Source organism: Hemicordylus capensis, chromosome 1 (genome assembly GCF_027244095.1).
Source record: "Hemicordylus capensis ecotype Gifberg chromosome 1, rHemCap1.1.pri, whole genome shotgun sequence".
Taxonomy (NCBI): Eukaryota; Metazoa; Chordata; class Lepidosauria; order Squamata; family Cordylidae; genus Hemicordylus; species Hemicordylus capensis.
In genome coordinates this window covers 338,674,871-338,690,816 of record NC_069657.1, presented here as the reverse complement: position 1 = coordinate 338,690,816, position 15,946 = coordinate 338,674,871, and the positions used below count along the sequence as shown (strand labels likewise).

Genomic DNA, 15,946 nt, shown 5'->3' with positions numbered 1-15,946 from the left:
CTTGCAAAATAAAAATGTTTTAATATGCCACTTAAAACTAAAGAGCAATCTCCTGGAAGAGCTACCTAGGAAGTGAGCAACCTCTTCTTCTTCCGTCTCATTCCAAGGTTGGATTTCTCCAAGATTTTTAACCAATCAAAAGAGTTGTGTCTAAAGTTTTTGTTTCTCAGGCTGACCTTTGAACCTCCTAAGGGTAATAATCTTTTGAACTTCCAGGAGGATGCGAACTTCCTGGAGAGCTGGTGTTGTGGTAGCAAGCATGAATTGTCCTCCTTGCTAAACAGGGTCCACCCTGGTTTTCATTTGAATGGGAGACCACATGTGAGCACTGTAAGATATTCCCCTGAGAGGATGGGGAGGTACTCTGGGAAGAGCATCTGCACGCTTGCATGCAGAAGGTTTCAAGTTCCCTCCCTGGCATCTCCAAGTTAGGTCTGAGAGAGACTCCTGCCTGCAGCCTTGGAGAAGCTGCTGCCAGTCTGTGTAGACAATACTGAGCTATTTGGACCAATGGTCTTACTCAGTATATGACAGCTTCCTATATTCCTAACTCAGTTTCCTGCTGTTGAATTGCAGGTGCCCCTTTGGGGGTTAACATGGACTAATTTCAATATCTAAACAAAACATGCTTTCCCCAAAGATGATAATTTAATACCATTTTACCTGGCTGCATATTACAAAGCCAATTACAAAGTGTTGGAAACAGCTCCATTATGTCACACTAAGGTGCAGTGGGGACACACACACCCAAAGGGGGCGTGGGAGGGAGCCTCAGAGAAGGGGAAGAGTGCTTTCATGGGATGGGCAAACTGTGTGCCATAGATTAGAATTTTGAAACAGAAATAGGAGGCAGATGGGGAGAAAACCACTTGTCTGAAGTATAGTCTGCCTCCCCCACCCCCCACCCCCCACCAGAACCACCCTTGTAATGCTGACAGAGATTGCCCAAGGAAGAAGAATCTGGCATGACTGTGTAGCCTAGGTGCATCACTGCAAGCCCATGGCACATTGTCCTAGGTGCATAGGGTGATGTTGACTGAATACGGATTTAAATATACTAAAGCCTGCAGTTGTACACAAATATAGCAGACAGAGCCCATCCCATTCACACATGTACACAAAATGATGGCCAGAGAAAGATGAAGGCTCAAAGAAGGGTTGTTTTGATTATCAGCAAACCCTTCATCCAGAAGATGTCACCAGAATGCAAGGAGTGCTTAATTACTATTCCTGAAGGAAGTACAGTTAATGAAGGGATTTAAAATTAGAGTTAAAAAAAAAAACACCACCCTCTAAAGAGAACATAAAGTACCTCAGAGTGTTATGTAAAAACTGTCATTAATTAGATCCAAGAACAAGCTCCTGGGCCAGCTCAGCAAGACTTCTAGGATATTAATTAAACTGGTAGTGTACTGAAAGGCTGCATGCTCCCTAATGTGCCCTATAATAAATAAATTTTATACACACACACACACACACACACACACACACACACACACACACACATATACATAAAAGTTTAAAGCAGTGATGACTGGTTTTTGAAGTCAATGGTGAGAGAGTTATTTTAATGCAGCCACAATAGCTGATCAGCAGATACTATACAGACTTGATGACTAAATGGGACCAAAAGGTAGCACCCTGTTTATGGAACAGCCTTCCCAGTGAGGTTCAACTGGTATCATCATGCCAGATAAAGACCTTTCTGTTCACTCAGGCTGTTTAAATGTGATTTTTAAAAGTGACTTAAAATTTTTTTAAAAACTGTTTTGTGCTGTTGGGTGTTGTGTTGTGATTTCATGTGTTCTGTGTTTTTGCTCAATGTTTTAAAGCTGTGTTGTGAGCCCAGAGAACAATTTGTTATGGGACAGCTTACAAAGTTGTTTATTGCTGCTATTATTAAATTAAAAATAAAATGGCATGATCATGTGTATCACCACACAGATGGAGAGGAGATCCCCATTGGGATTCCATGGGCCCTTCCCCACTGGCCTTCAATCAGGTGCGTTTCCATTCCTTTCCACCACCACCCCAACTCACCACCCAGTGCAGCAGCTACAATGAGCATGAATTGCTTCTGTGCCTGGGTGGTGGAAAGAGCAAATGGATCTCTCCACATCTCCATAGCTAATGGGCAAGTGTTTTGCTATGTATGCATCTGCCTGTGAGGAATAGAGGGAATGGGTCATGTTGAAATTTTTTACTGTCATTAATCTTCCACACTTCATATATTTACCTTTCCCTGCCTCCTTCCACTAGATGCCACTTTAGTTAAACTGAGAAGTACAATATTTGATCAGATCACCACTGCATCAATCAGTGGCAAATACTGTGTTTACAGAAACTACATGATACAAGAAAAGCATTAACATCAATTCTCTGCCATCAATTCCCAGTCTGTGGGCTCTGTAAGCCCAACAGTTTCATACGTTTGCATTCCCTAACCAAGTTAGCTCATTGTCATTCATACTGACACTCACTCACTCCAGAATACTAGTATCCCGATTCCATATTCATACTAATTACATGTTTGACTAAGACAGCCCTTCACTTCTTAAATATCCTTTGAAACAAATCCATGTTAAGCATGTTTAAGTTTATGCAAGTTTACACACACACACTCTACACTGGCTGCGCATATGTTTCCAGGCAAAATATAAAAAACTGGTGACTACCCATAAAGCCCTACATGGCTTGGGCCCAGGATATTGAAAAGAGTGCCTTCTCCTTCAAGACCTCCAATGCTTATTAAGATGTTGGAGAGAGATCCGCCTGTGGCTGCCCCTAACTCGCAAAGTGGTCACTCATGGCCAGGCATTTTCTATATCTGCCCGGAGGCTCTGGAACAAACTCCCTGTGGTTGTAAGAGCTTCCCCATCTCTAGCAGGTCTTAAAAGAGCGAAGATACATTTATTTCATCAATCCTTCAATCAGCTGTAAGTTGAAATCCATAAAAACCCCATGTTTGCTGTTGCTGCTGTTTAATTGGTTGTTTAACTGGTGTTTTTTTAAAATGTTAACTGTTTTAATATTTAGTTTTAATTCTGTTTTTATTGTTTATTTCTAAACCACCATGAGGCATTTATATGAGGCAGGATGTAAATGTAATGAATGAATGAATGAATGAATGAATGAATATGCATACAGACAAATTTTCTGCTGGCCTATCATAGTCTGTGCATCTTTTCCCCTTACATTGCCATTCAACTCTCCATTCAACTATGGATATGTCACAGAACAGACATATTCTAACTGATGAGGGTAAAAGGTCAAAGCTGTAGTAGTAGTAGTAACAACAGCTGCAGCAATGTGTTGTTGGTTCACAATTAGCTTTTGTAATGTGGACAATGTAAGATGTGCTGATATGCTGGTCTTGGACCGTAACAAAGATGATTGATACATGTGTTGAACATAATTTGTGAATAAGGTTATGGGCACAGCCAATTGTGCAGGTCCTTCACCAGATCAACACATCCACATGTTCCATTACTTGCTATGCTTACCTGCTTTTCCTTTCCAGCACTAGAGACACCATGCTTAAGCTGTCTGCTCTACTGGTTTCTGTGTTGGCTTTTCAAAGCAGAAAGCATCTTCATTCCTGTCATCAGCTGGCACTTCCATGTATACCTAGAGAGAGACAGGTTCTAGAACCACAAGATATTTAACAAACAGCCTGATGGGAAACAACAAAAAGTTGACTAAGGGTCCTTAGTTAAGTAAGCAATGAGCAAACTCCTCCAACATGGTCTGGACGCAAACATACAGTCTTAGGGAAACCAATTGTTTTGCATGGGGAGAGGGAATTAAAATGTATGTGAGCAGGCTATGCAACTTACTGTGCCAAAATGTTCTACCCCCTGGTGGCAATAATTACCTCCCAAGAAAAAGGGGTAACCATCCCTTCTTTTGGGCAAAGTGAATCACATCAGGCTTTCATTTCTCAAATAAAAAATATCCAATTCAGCGATGCTGTCTCTACCAAGAGAACTGAAAAATGCATTTTGTTTTTTTGTAGTAGCCAGTATTAAATATTTAGAAGCCACCCTGGGATTGGACTGAATATTTCAGCTCAATTCACCTAGACATGAACATCATAAGCAGAGGCGTAACTAGGGAAAACGGCGCCCGGGGCAAGCACTGAAATGGCGCCCCCCCATACTACATTATACTTAGGTTTTTCCTCACAAGTGCCCGCCGCCAAGCCAGGCCACTGACTGGCCGCCAGGCGCCAGCAAAGCAATGGGGGGCGCGGGCAGCGCGGAAGGGACCGCTCGTGGGGGAGGGGGCGCCGATGCGCTCCCTTGACTGCTGCAGTGCTGCTGCACTGAGCAGGAAACATTTGTATTAACAAAACCAAATTTTTTTAAAAAAAATTAAAAACAAATTTGTCATGGCGGCGCCCCCCACGTGACCAGAAAAGATGGCGCCCGGGGCACGTGCCCCCCCGCTCCCCCTATAGTTACGCCTCTGATCATAAGAACAATATGGACCAAGGCCAATCCAGTCTAACATCCTGTTTCACACAGTGACCCACCAGTGCCTCTGAGAAGCCCACAGGCAAGGGGGAGGGCATGCCCTCTCTCCTGCTGCTGCTCTCATGCAACTGGTATTTAGAGGCTTCTTGCTTCTGAGGCTGGAGGTGGCCTCTAGCCACCAAACTATAACCACCAGATTAGTAGCCACTGATAGGCCTGTCCTCCATGAATTTGTTTAAGGCCCTTTTAAAGCCATCCAAGCTAGTGGCCATCGCCACATCCCATGGCAGAGAATTCCATATATTAATTACGCAGTGTGTGAAAAAGTACTTCCTTTTGTTGGTCCTAAAATTCTCAGCCTTCAGTTTCATGGGCTGAACCCTGGTTCTAGTGTTGTGTGAGAGAGGGAGAGAAAGATTTCTTTCTGTTCACTCTCTCTGCTCCATACATAATTTTATACACATCTATCATGTCCTAGTAGTCACCTCTTTTCCAAACTAATAAGCTCCAGATGCTGTAGCCTTGCCTCATAAGGAAGGTACTCCAGGCCCTTGATCACCTTGGTTGCCCTCTTCTGTACCTTTTCCAGTTCTACAATGTTCTTCTTAAGATACGGTGACCAGAACTGCACACAGTACTCCAAATGTGGCCGCACTAGGATTTTTCCGATAACAAAACTCTATTCTATTCTACTATATTTTCTCTACCCAGATGACTTAATATTTCCTGCTTGATCTATCTATCTATCTATCACTATCTAAAAATACAGGATTACACAATAGAACACATGTAAGTATTTTTTCCTTGTTGAATGTGTTAGTGGAGAAATATGAACATTCTTGGGGAAATTCTCCAAAATCCAGCTATGCTAAATGCAGCAGGAAGAGCTTGAGTCCTTTGCATGACCATGCAGATTGGAGAGTTTTAAAAATAAAATTAAGCCAAGAGAAGTTGGGATAATGGAAGCTTCATTGCCCTCTGTGTATTGTTGATGGAATTGCCTCAGGGATGATTGGTCAACTCCCCAGTTTGGGCAAATGTGGGGAATTTAGTTCAAAAGGGGAGGCAGTTCCAAGGATTTGTGCAAGTGTCTGAACTCAAGAAACTGGCTTGGGAGAGAGGTTTTAATTAACAAAAAGGAGTCTATTGAAAGAAAAATAATAAAAGCAATAAACTAAGTTACTACGTGGTCCTAACGTAAAAGCAATACAAATATGTTTAAAAATAGACAATTATAAGGCATATTTAGTCTAAAGTTCCAGATTATGTGTAAATTCCCAGGCGGACAAGAGAGAGTGAGAGAGACTAAGAGAGGGGGAAGGGGGGAAGTTTGAATCAAAATGATAGAGTGGGGTCCCTGAGAGCTGGACAATTGCTATACTGTACCTGTCTCTAGGTAATGAGGTTTCGAGCAACAGGAGATTCATGTCCTTCAGGGACAGTGAGGTGAAAGGCAGGAGGGTTGCAGAATTTAGCGAAAGGATGGCTGCCCACGAGATAAGTGTCTCGGTGGCCCCAGTTCCCTACGCCTGCTAGGGACGCTGGTTGGAAGGGCACATGGAACAATCCAGGCAGTGATTTCAGCTTGGGTGACCCCAATGGAGAGGGGAACACCAAGGTGGTCTTCTGGAGTTCTTGTTGCAATGGAGTCCCCAGTATCAAGCACAAGAGGAGCATGAAGATGGTCTGGGTGAAGTCCTTGTTGCAATGGAATCCCCAGTGTGATAGAGAGGAGAACACAAAGCTTTCTTGATACAGGCCGGTGGAGTCCCAAGAGTAAAGCACAAGGGAGCACACTGGGTCATGGAGTCAGGGATACTTATATCCCAAAACATGCCTTGAGGGCACTTTTCTTTTGTCATACTTTGTTGAATAGAGTAGCCCATACAGGCTTCGTGGAATGCAATGTGCCCAGTAATCCTTCCTGGGTGGGAAAGTGTGTGAATTGCCTATTGTATTCAAGGTTGATTGTGAGGACAATTGGAATGTGCAGGTGCATCCAGCGCATCCTGCTCTGGGAAGGGCTTCCCAGTAGTTCTATCAAAGGTTTCAATTGGCACCTCTTCAAAGTTACATCACTAACTCATCCCTATTGTAATGGAGTCTGCTGTTGCACTTGTCTTATCCGCCTTTCCTTCCTAGCCTAATTGCTTTGTTAGCATCAGGTGTTATCTCTCTTGTGAGAGGAAGAGGGGAGTTTAGATTTCATTCCAAGGCCGAAATGAACTTGAATGCCAGACACTTGCAGAAGCTAGTTCTAGAGTTTGCTTAGCAGGGGGCCCCTCATAGAAAGAGGGAAAGTGAATCTAATCCCCTTTCTAATTTGTGCTGCTTGTAGCCAAATCTGGAGGTGACCAGTCCACTACCAACTAAGCAACTTGTCCCCAGGTATAACATAGACTGGGAGCTCACTTTGTGGTGCAGCTCCTGAGCATAACCAAAGTGCAGTCTCTAAAACTGGAGATGTAGTTGCAACCAGGGAGGCTTCTGGGAGCGGGCAGAATAAACTCAGCTGGTAACAGTAGACATTCATTTCTTTCATCTGACTGTTTCTAATCAGGCAATTTTTGGAAGTGTGAAGTACACCAAAACCTGTTTAACAAGAGTCAACAGAGTGAATAAGAGTACCTCACAGGTAATGATGGCTCACTAATACCACTTTAATCTCTCTGAGCAAATTATCATGTTTCCTTAGCCTCAGGCGGGTTCCAGCCTCTGTCTCATTCTGTCTGTCTCCAGAGGTGCTCTAACCCCTGCACCTTAGGGACCCGGCACGTGGCCTCCAAGGTCCAGGGGGCCTCCAAGGGACCAGGGGGACCTCCGGAGGCGTCCTTCTGCTACCCCATGCCCACCCTGCTGCTGCCCTGCTGTGCCAACCCCCCCCCCCAAAGTTACCTTATTTTAGCTGCCAATGTGCGCAGCCGGGGGTTGTGGGGTGAGCAGAGCAGGCCTCCCCTCAGCCCATGGTGGCAGTGGTGGGCAGGGTGGCTGCTGGGCCTGCCTGTCTGGCCCAGCGGTCCTTGAAAACTGTGAGGCGCTCCTTTTTGCACAGGTGCGCTGGAGCACCTCACAATTTTCAAGGACTGCTGGGCCAGAAAGGCAGGCCCGGCCACCACTCCACTCGCCACCGCCACCGCAGGGCAGGGGGAGGCCTGCTCTCCTCATACCCCCACCCCTACACATTGGCAGCTAAAAATAAGGTAATTTTTGGTGGTTTGGCGGGGTGGGGCTGCTGTGGGTTGGCAGCAGGAGGCCCCCCCCAATACAGGGGGGCTCACAGCGGGTGGAGGGGGCTCATGGTGGGGGGTGATCCAGGTGCCAGTTTTACCTAGGTGTGCCGCTGTCTGTCTGTCTGTCTCTCTCTCTCTCTCTCTCACACACACACACACCACACTTTTACACTGAAAAGTTATTTGATTCATAAAGCCCTGGCACCACACTTTGAAACTAGATTCGAGAACACACCAGCTTTAGAGTTCTGCTAGGCCACAGCAGGAAAGGGGAGGAGCCAGGAAGGACCAGCATCTTTTTAAAGATTCTATACACTCAAGTTAGAGTCTGTATGGAGGTTGGGAGTGGGGAGCAGGAGTTGACTCTAAGTTCTCCTGCAACCAGTGTGTGCTGGGAAAATACACTGTTCCTTAAGAAGGAAACTTGGTGGCTGATATCCTGACTAAAACTGCATGCATGCAATGGAAGCATGCATGGCTTTCCCCCCTTTGGAAGCACAGGTGCCGCCTCTCTTCTTCCCGGCAGCTCTCCAGCCAGCATTAGGCATTGCTGGCTGGTCCATCTCGTATTCTCCAGCAAACCTTTGTGCTGTGTCACTGTCTCCTCCATTTCAGGAGCCGGCAAAGTACAGATATTGCTTGCTGCAGAAAAGGGCGCATGGCGCACAAGGAAGACCGGCTGCTATGACACCTGCTGCCTGCCTCCAACTGGCATGTTGCTCCTTGCTGTAGCAATCAATAAACAGGATCAGCAGTGGCAGTCTCTCTGGCTGTGCCGGCTGGCTTTCTCATGCACACATGCATTGAAGAGGGAGAGCGCCAGCTGGCCTGCCAGCCAGCTAGCTAGCACAGCCAGAGAGCCCTCCACCGCTGATCCTGGATGTCTGCTGCCTGCTATACAAGCTGAACACGCCAGGCAGAGACAGACAGTGGGCACTGTAGTGGCCAGTCTCCCTAGCAGTGTAGGTGCCATTCCAAATTATTTCTCCTGCCACTTTTGGCATGTGTGTGGCATAGGCTGCTGGCCTGCCCCCTGACTTACACAAACCCAGGGCCCATGCAACTTACTCAATATAAATTACAAACTGAAGGGGGAGATAGTAATAACCATTTAGACAAGGCTAATTTAAAAAAAAAAAACAATATGAAGAAAGCCAACTCACCAAAAGCAGGGGGCGGGGGATTATAATGATGAAGAGTCTCACTGTCTGTGGTATCCTTGGCAAATCTCATGCTTCAGAAGAACTGTGATGTGAGGAGGAGGAGTAATCTTTGTTACAGTCACAGATTAGAAAAATCACAATACAAGCAACTGATAAATACAGAAAATAAAATTTATAATGAAGCTTAGAGAAAAGCAATCAGCTCTTGCCAAGTCCTAAAGGTGGTCAAACAAAACTTGGCAATGTTTAAAGAGATTTCATTATTCTGATCAGACAATTAACATTGAAGATTGATTCGTACGCCCTGGAAAGTTAGTTAACAAAGGTGTTAAATAATGAGATGAATATTTCTATAAAAGTCACAATATAATAAAAATTGGGCCAGTCTTATGTGTTTTATAAGCTTTCAGTGGTCACACCTGTGAGATGAAAGTTCAACAGGCCGGAAATCTTTAAAAATGAAGTTTGCAAGAGGGGACCCAAAATGGTTAGTTTAATCCTATAGTTACTGAAAGTTTGTTCTCTTATAATTCATGGAAAATGTAGGAAATACCAGTACATGGAAATAACATTTGTATGCAGAATTTCAGTGTAATATATCCATACTCCAAAGGGGTTTTGCATCTCCCTATTGATGTTTCTGTTTCAGGTGCTACCCTCTTTTTCCTGCCCCAGTCTTTTAAAAGTCAAGAGGCTTGAATCAAAACGTAAAAGCATGTCTGGCCAAAGCCCTCACTGGTGACTGAGGTGGGTGGCGACCTGCTGATATCTTTCCCACCTTGATCCCGCCTGCAGTGCTCTCTATGAGCCACATGCCAATTCCCACTCCCTCACCCCCCTCACCCATCTCTGCCTTGATCTCGTAGCTACTAATGAAGAGGTCAGTGAGCAGGTAACCAAAGGCAGCTGGAAGCATTTCACACAGGGTTTTTGAAGTCATTTAACTCGCATCTAGAGCTCCTTAGAGAGGAGAGCTGGTCTTGTGGTAGCAAGCATGACTTGTCCCCTTAGCTAAGCAGGGTCCACCCTGGTTGCATATGAATGGGAGTAATGTGTGAGCACTGTAAGATATTCCCCTTAGGGGATGGAGCCATTCTGGGAAGAGCAGAAGCTTCCAAGTTATCTCCCTGGCATTTCCAAGAGAGAGATTCCTGCCTGCAACCTTGGAGAAGTCGCTGCCAATCTGTGCAGACAATAGCAAGCTAGATGGACCAATGGTCTGACTCACTATATGGCAGCTTCCTATGCTCCTATCTCCTCCGGAATGGAGGGGATTTTTTTTTACCCCAGATATAAACTGGGTTACACTCTAATGCACAGTGAAAATGCATTCACATATCGGCTAGATTTACCCTGAAGTCCCTGCGAGTTATTGGGGAGCAGTTCACACACAATTCGGGTTTTTCACTGTGCATTAGAGTGTAACCCAGTTTATATCTGGGGTTAAAAAAAATCCATGATTTGTATTGGTTTTTTGGGACAACTTCGAGTTCACAGTAAAGCCTCCTCATAAATTCACAGTAAAACCTGCTGTGTGTAAAATCCCCAGACTGGCAGAAGAGGGTCATTCACTACATTGGCCAATCCACTGCGTGAGGCTATACCTCATTAGCAAGCTGGCCACTACTTGTAAAAGATATACAAACTATGTAATTGAAAACAGAACTGGGCAAGCTTAAGGCCACTGAAATTTATAGGTTTAGACACAACTCCATGTTGGATTGTGACCTATAATTTTTTAATTAAAAAGTTAAAGTTTGGGTTTTAGTTAACAACCTTTGCTAAGTTATAGAATAATTCTATAGCATCTTCCCTCTTAAATATCAACAATATATACCTTCCCATTGTCTTTTTATTTATTTATTTATTTATTTATTTATTTATTTATTTATTTATTTATTTCATTTATAAACTGCCCCATCCGAAGGCTCTGGGCAGTGTACAACAAATTTTAAAAGACACAAAAACAAACACCATTTAAAACATAATGCACAAAACAATATAAAAACAATTTAAAAACAATCCAAAACCATTAAAAACCAATTAAAATACTTTAAAACACAATTTTAAAACCTTGGCAGGCTAGGTCAAACAAGTACATTTTTAGGGCTCTCTTAAAGGCCGACAGCAAGCCTAAACTGTGGATATCTGCCAGAAGTGCATTCTTTAGGCCAGGAGCAGCTACAGAAAAGGCCCGATTCTAAGTCGCCACCAGACGTACCAGTGGTAACTGGAGACGGACCGCTCCAGATTACCTCAACGTGTGATGGGGAACATAAGAAGGTGCTTTCTAAGGTAGCCCAGACCCAAGCCACAGGTAATAACCAGCACTTTGTATTTCACCCAGAAACATATTGGCGGCCAGTGCAATTGTTTTAAAACAGTTATAATATGGTTTCTCTGGGTTACACCAGAGACCAGTCTGGCTGCCGCATTTTGAACTAACTGAAGTTTCCAAACTTCGTACAAAAGCAGCCCCATGTAGAGCGCATTGCAATAGTCGAACCTGGGGATTACCAGCTGATGGACCACTGTTTTGAGATCATTCTCTTCAAGGAATGGATGCAGCTGACGAATCAGCTGAAGTTGATAGAATGTGCTCCTGGTCATAGCCTCCATCTGAGATACCAGGGTGAAACCTGGATCCAAGAGCACTCCCAAGCTGTGTACTTGTTTCTTCTGGGGAAGTGTAACCCCATTCAGCACAGGAAGATCTAACTCATCCCTCAAATTCCCATTCCCCACGATGAGCACCTCCGTCTTGCTTGGATTCAGTTTCAATTTGTTATCCCTCATCCAGCCCATTACTGCCCGTAGGCAGGCATTTAGGGAGTGAATGCCATTTCCTGATGATGATGATGATGATGATGATAAGGAGAAAGTGATTTTAGTGTCATCAGCATACTGATAACACCCTGCACCAAATCTCCTGATGACCTCACCCTGCAGTTTAATGTAAATGTTAAAATGTATTGGTGACAGAATATAGCTGCCGTTTTGAAGAGGAACTATCACCAAGCTCCACCACCTGGAATCTGCCTGAGAGATAGGAGTGGAACCACTGCAAAGCAGTGCCTCCTATCCCCAATTATCTCAGGCTATCCAGAAAGATACCATGGTCAATGGTATCGAACACCGCTGAGAGATCCAAAAGAAACATCAGAGTCATGCTTCCACTGTCGATTCCCTGGTAAAGGTCATCATCAGGCCCACCAAGGCAGACTCAACCCCATAGCCCGCTCTAAAGCCAGTTTAAAATGGATCTAGATAAACTGTTTCCTCCAAAACTGCCTGCAGCTGGTTAGCCACCACTCTCACAATCACCTTGCCCAACAATGGGAGATTGGAGACCAGCCTATAACTATCCATCACTGAAGTATCTAGGGAAGGCTTCTTAAGAAGTGGTCTAATCATTGCCTCCTTCAAACAAGGAGCCATCCTACCCTTCCTCAGTTATGAGTTAATGATATTAACTAGGCCATCTCCAACAATTTCCCTGCTAGACAGAAGCAGCCAAGTTGGGCAAGGACCTAGAGAGCAAGTGGTAGGCCGCACTGCTCCAAACAGCTTGTGCACATCATCAGGCATCACAGATTGAAACTAATCCAACCTAACACTGCAAGAGGGATTGCTGGACATCACCTCAATAGACTCTGCAGAAATAGTGAAGTCCAAGTCAGCCCGGATACAGGAGATTTTGTCCACAATGAACCCATTAAAAACATCACAGCAGAACAAAGTCTCTGGGGACTGGTTTGAAATGGAAGGAGCCTGAATCAAACTCCTCTCAAACTGAGACAGCTCTGCTGAACGTGAACCTGCAGAAGTAATGTGCGCAGACCAGAATTGTTTTTTTGCCACACGCACTGCTTCCGCATGAATCTTCAAATGGGCTCTATGCTGTGTCCTCTCAATTTCATGCTGAGTTCTCCTCCACTTGCACTCCAGTCACCTTCCTTGCTGCTTCAGACCCCGCAACTCCTCTGCATACCAAACAGTGTTCCCTCTAAGGCGTGGGCATGTGTGCACACTCACAAGTTTTTTTTATGTCCACTTAGTAGATTCTAGATCCCGCTCAGATTGAATCAGGAAGGCCTCACTCCAAATGCATGTGTGCGCACACTGCCTTGATATTGTCGCCCAGAAAAAAAACTCATTCCACACACAGATGAAAAAAATTAGAGAGAACACTGATACCAAGGGGCCACTCTTAAAGAGGTTGGAAGGGACACTTAGGAGCGATTGTGTCTACTGCCCCGGTGAGTTCCCTATTCCTGTTTCCCACCAGGGCATTGACAGAATCACTGACAGGACCAACATTAAAACCCTCCAAGGTTTTTTGGAATCCTACTGAGTCTTGCAGCCGTCTTGGGTGGACCATCTTAAAAGGTCCACACGAGACCCCAAGAACAGCATTTAGGGGTCAGTGTACTGCCAGAGATAAAGGCTGGGATCTAGAGGGGAACACACATGTTCAGTTTGCAGAGCTAACCATTTCCTTTCAGAAAGTGCCCCCAGAACCATCAAACAGCCCTCCAGTTTGCTTTGGAATTATATGGGAAAGGTGATCAAAGAGGAAAGGAGGAAGAAGACAGAGCATGCACAATGATGGCAGTTCTTTCCCTCCTCAAAATGCTTTTCGGGCTGAGGGCTTTAAAGAAGAAGTTGGAAGGGCTGGAGGAAAGCTTTTGAAAGGGAATCTGAGTAAAAAATTCTGACCAGTCACTATTCAAAAGCAAATGCTGAACTAGAGAGATCTTGGGTTGATACAGCAGGGCTTTTGAAATCTCCTAGTTGTGTGCCCTCATATAATTTGTTGCCACAAGATTTCCTGATGGTCACCAGCCTGAAATGCTTTAAAACAAGGATTAGACAAATACATGGAGGGCATTGTTAATAGCTACTAGCCTTGAATACCAGTTGTTGGGGAACAACAGCAGGATAGTAGGCATGCTTTCATCTTCTGCTTGTGGGCCACAATGGGAAACAGGAAACTTGACTAGATGGACCCTGGGTCTATTCCAGCAAGGCTCTTATGCTTTACATTTGTTCTTATTTAGCTGGGTTAAAATGCTAGCTTAGCCATGGAACCACTGAGTTTCCCGTCTGTGAAAGAAGAATGATAATGACTTGATGGGGCTGTCACAAATATGAATAATGAATGGACTGCAGTTCACTTTGAACAGTCAAGGTACCATAGGAACACCTCCTCCTGGCCGCCGCCATTTTATTACTAGTCTTGCTGTCAGCAGAACGTAAGAACATCTTCAGGCCCAAGGCCTATCTATTCCAGCATCCTGTTTCACACAGTGGCACACCAGATGCCTCTGAGAAGCATACAGGCAAGAGGTGAGGGCATGCCCTCTCTCTTGTTGTTGCTCCCCTGATTAATAGCCATTGATACCCCCTGCTAACTTGGCAAAGAGGCACCTTTTACCGTGGTGACTCTCTTTATTTAGCAGGGGGAGAGTAACTGGCCCTATCCACCCCCAGCACAGTACCTCCAGTGACTGTTGCTGGTGTGTGTCTTATGTTTCTTTTTAGAATGTGAGCCCTTTGGGGACAGGGAGCCATCTTATTTGTTTGTTATTTCTCTTTGTAAACCGCCCGGAGCCATTTTTGGAAGGGCGGTATAGAAATTGAATTATTATTATTATTATTATTATTATTATTATTATTATTACAGTAGCCTTGGGCAGACTATAAACTAGGGATGTGCCCAAACTGGTTCAGCAGTCTTTTTCTGTGTCTGCTCCATGCCTGCTGTGCTTCTTGCTGGCGGCCTCTCTGAGCATTTGCCCCATCTGCTGTCTCCACGTTCCTCAAGCCATTGCCCAGCAACATGGATGCTGTGTTGTGCCATCCCAAGCTTGTAAGACTGTTAAAGGGAGAAGTCACATTGGAGGGTGCCTGCTTTCCACTGTGTTGGATGGGATGGCAAGACAGGCACCATGTGTTTTGGTCTCCAAAAAATAAATTGATAAAGAAGTATGTTCACAAGCACATGCAGTCACAGTGGCACCATAAACTGGTCAACGCGACTGCAAAGATAACAGATGGAAGGGCAGCAATACCCAGGGTCGGGTTTAAAAGGTAGCCCCACCCAGGAATTCTTGAATAGCTCTGCTCTATTTTTTGTACAGTAATGTTGGGGGAGGGGTCTCTGGCCTTCATGAGAATAACCCTCCAGCAGGAGCAGTATTACCTCCAGTTACTGGAGAGATTCCTCCTGTGTGATGACGAAGGATGCTGCTCTGGAGTGGCCCACTTTCTCATGAGAGTGAAAGGCCATGGAGAGACCCATACACTACTCATGAGCAGCACCATCCTGAAGTACACAGGGATGGGGCTAAATCAATAATGTGTGACGATGCACCTTCTCCCAAGGACTGCTCTCTCAGGAGAGGGAAAGGCCATGGAGACAGGCATGCAGGCCAGATGGCAGCTGCTGACCAGCCTGGTTGCTCGACACCAGCAAGCCGTCGGGACGGGTACCCCAGCAACAGCTATCCCTGTCTTGGCGACTGCCATGAAGAAGCAATCCCTTTGCCAGTCCAGTCAACCATTAGCACATATCCATGTTTGCTTTTGCCCAGTACAGTCATCTTACTTTCCTGGGATCACTGATAACTGGGGCTCCCCTCACTCGTGATTCCCTGCAGCAGCCAATCTACATACACCGTAACACCAGTCCAAACCTGGGAAATCTGAATGAGAGTAAAGCTCTATTCCCAGTCCTGGTATTTCCTTAGTCTGCCTACCTGGGACTGCCTGGACACTACTCCTTGGGAGTATGAAAGGGTTGCCTGGAAAAGAGGCGGTCATGGTGTACACGTTCTATTACTTACGAGAGAACAGGGGCCTCACACAAGTGGAACCCTCTTGATTTGGATGGCCTACCTAATGAGAGTGCAGTCCAAAAGGGGCCCAAAGCGCACAGTGCCTCTGGTCCTCCCCAATGGACTGGCCCTCTCATGAAAGGGCTAATCCCCAGGTGGCAAGCCAACATGGAGGCAGGAGTGTGTTTGGGTGTTCCTGGACTGTTTTGTCCAGGTCTGCCATCACAAGAGCATCCTTG

At 45.2% G+C, this 15,946-nt stretch overlaps 1 long non-coding RNA gene across 4 annotated transcripts in view; it reads right to left on the bottom strand.

Moving 5' to 3' along the window:
* The window catches only part of LOC128338800 (uncharacterized), a 37,608-nt gene that overhangs the window by 11,649 nt on the left and 10,013 nt on the right, over positions 1 to 15,946 (bottom strand). For 3 of the 4 annotated variants that reach the window (XR_008312702.1, XR_008312707.1, XR_008312710.1), the window contains 2 exons: positions 8,869 to 8,950; positions 3,504 to 3,644 (listed from right to left, as the gene is read on the bottom strand). This is a non-coding gene — a long non-coding RNA (uncharacterized LOC128338800). The remainder of the gene's footprint in view (positions 1 to 3,503; positions 3,645 to 8,868; positions 8,951 to 15,946) is intronic. The other variant, XR_008312731.1, reaches the window with a different exon arrangement.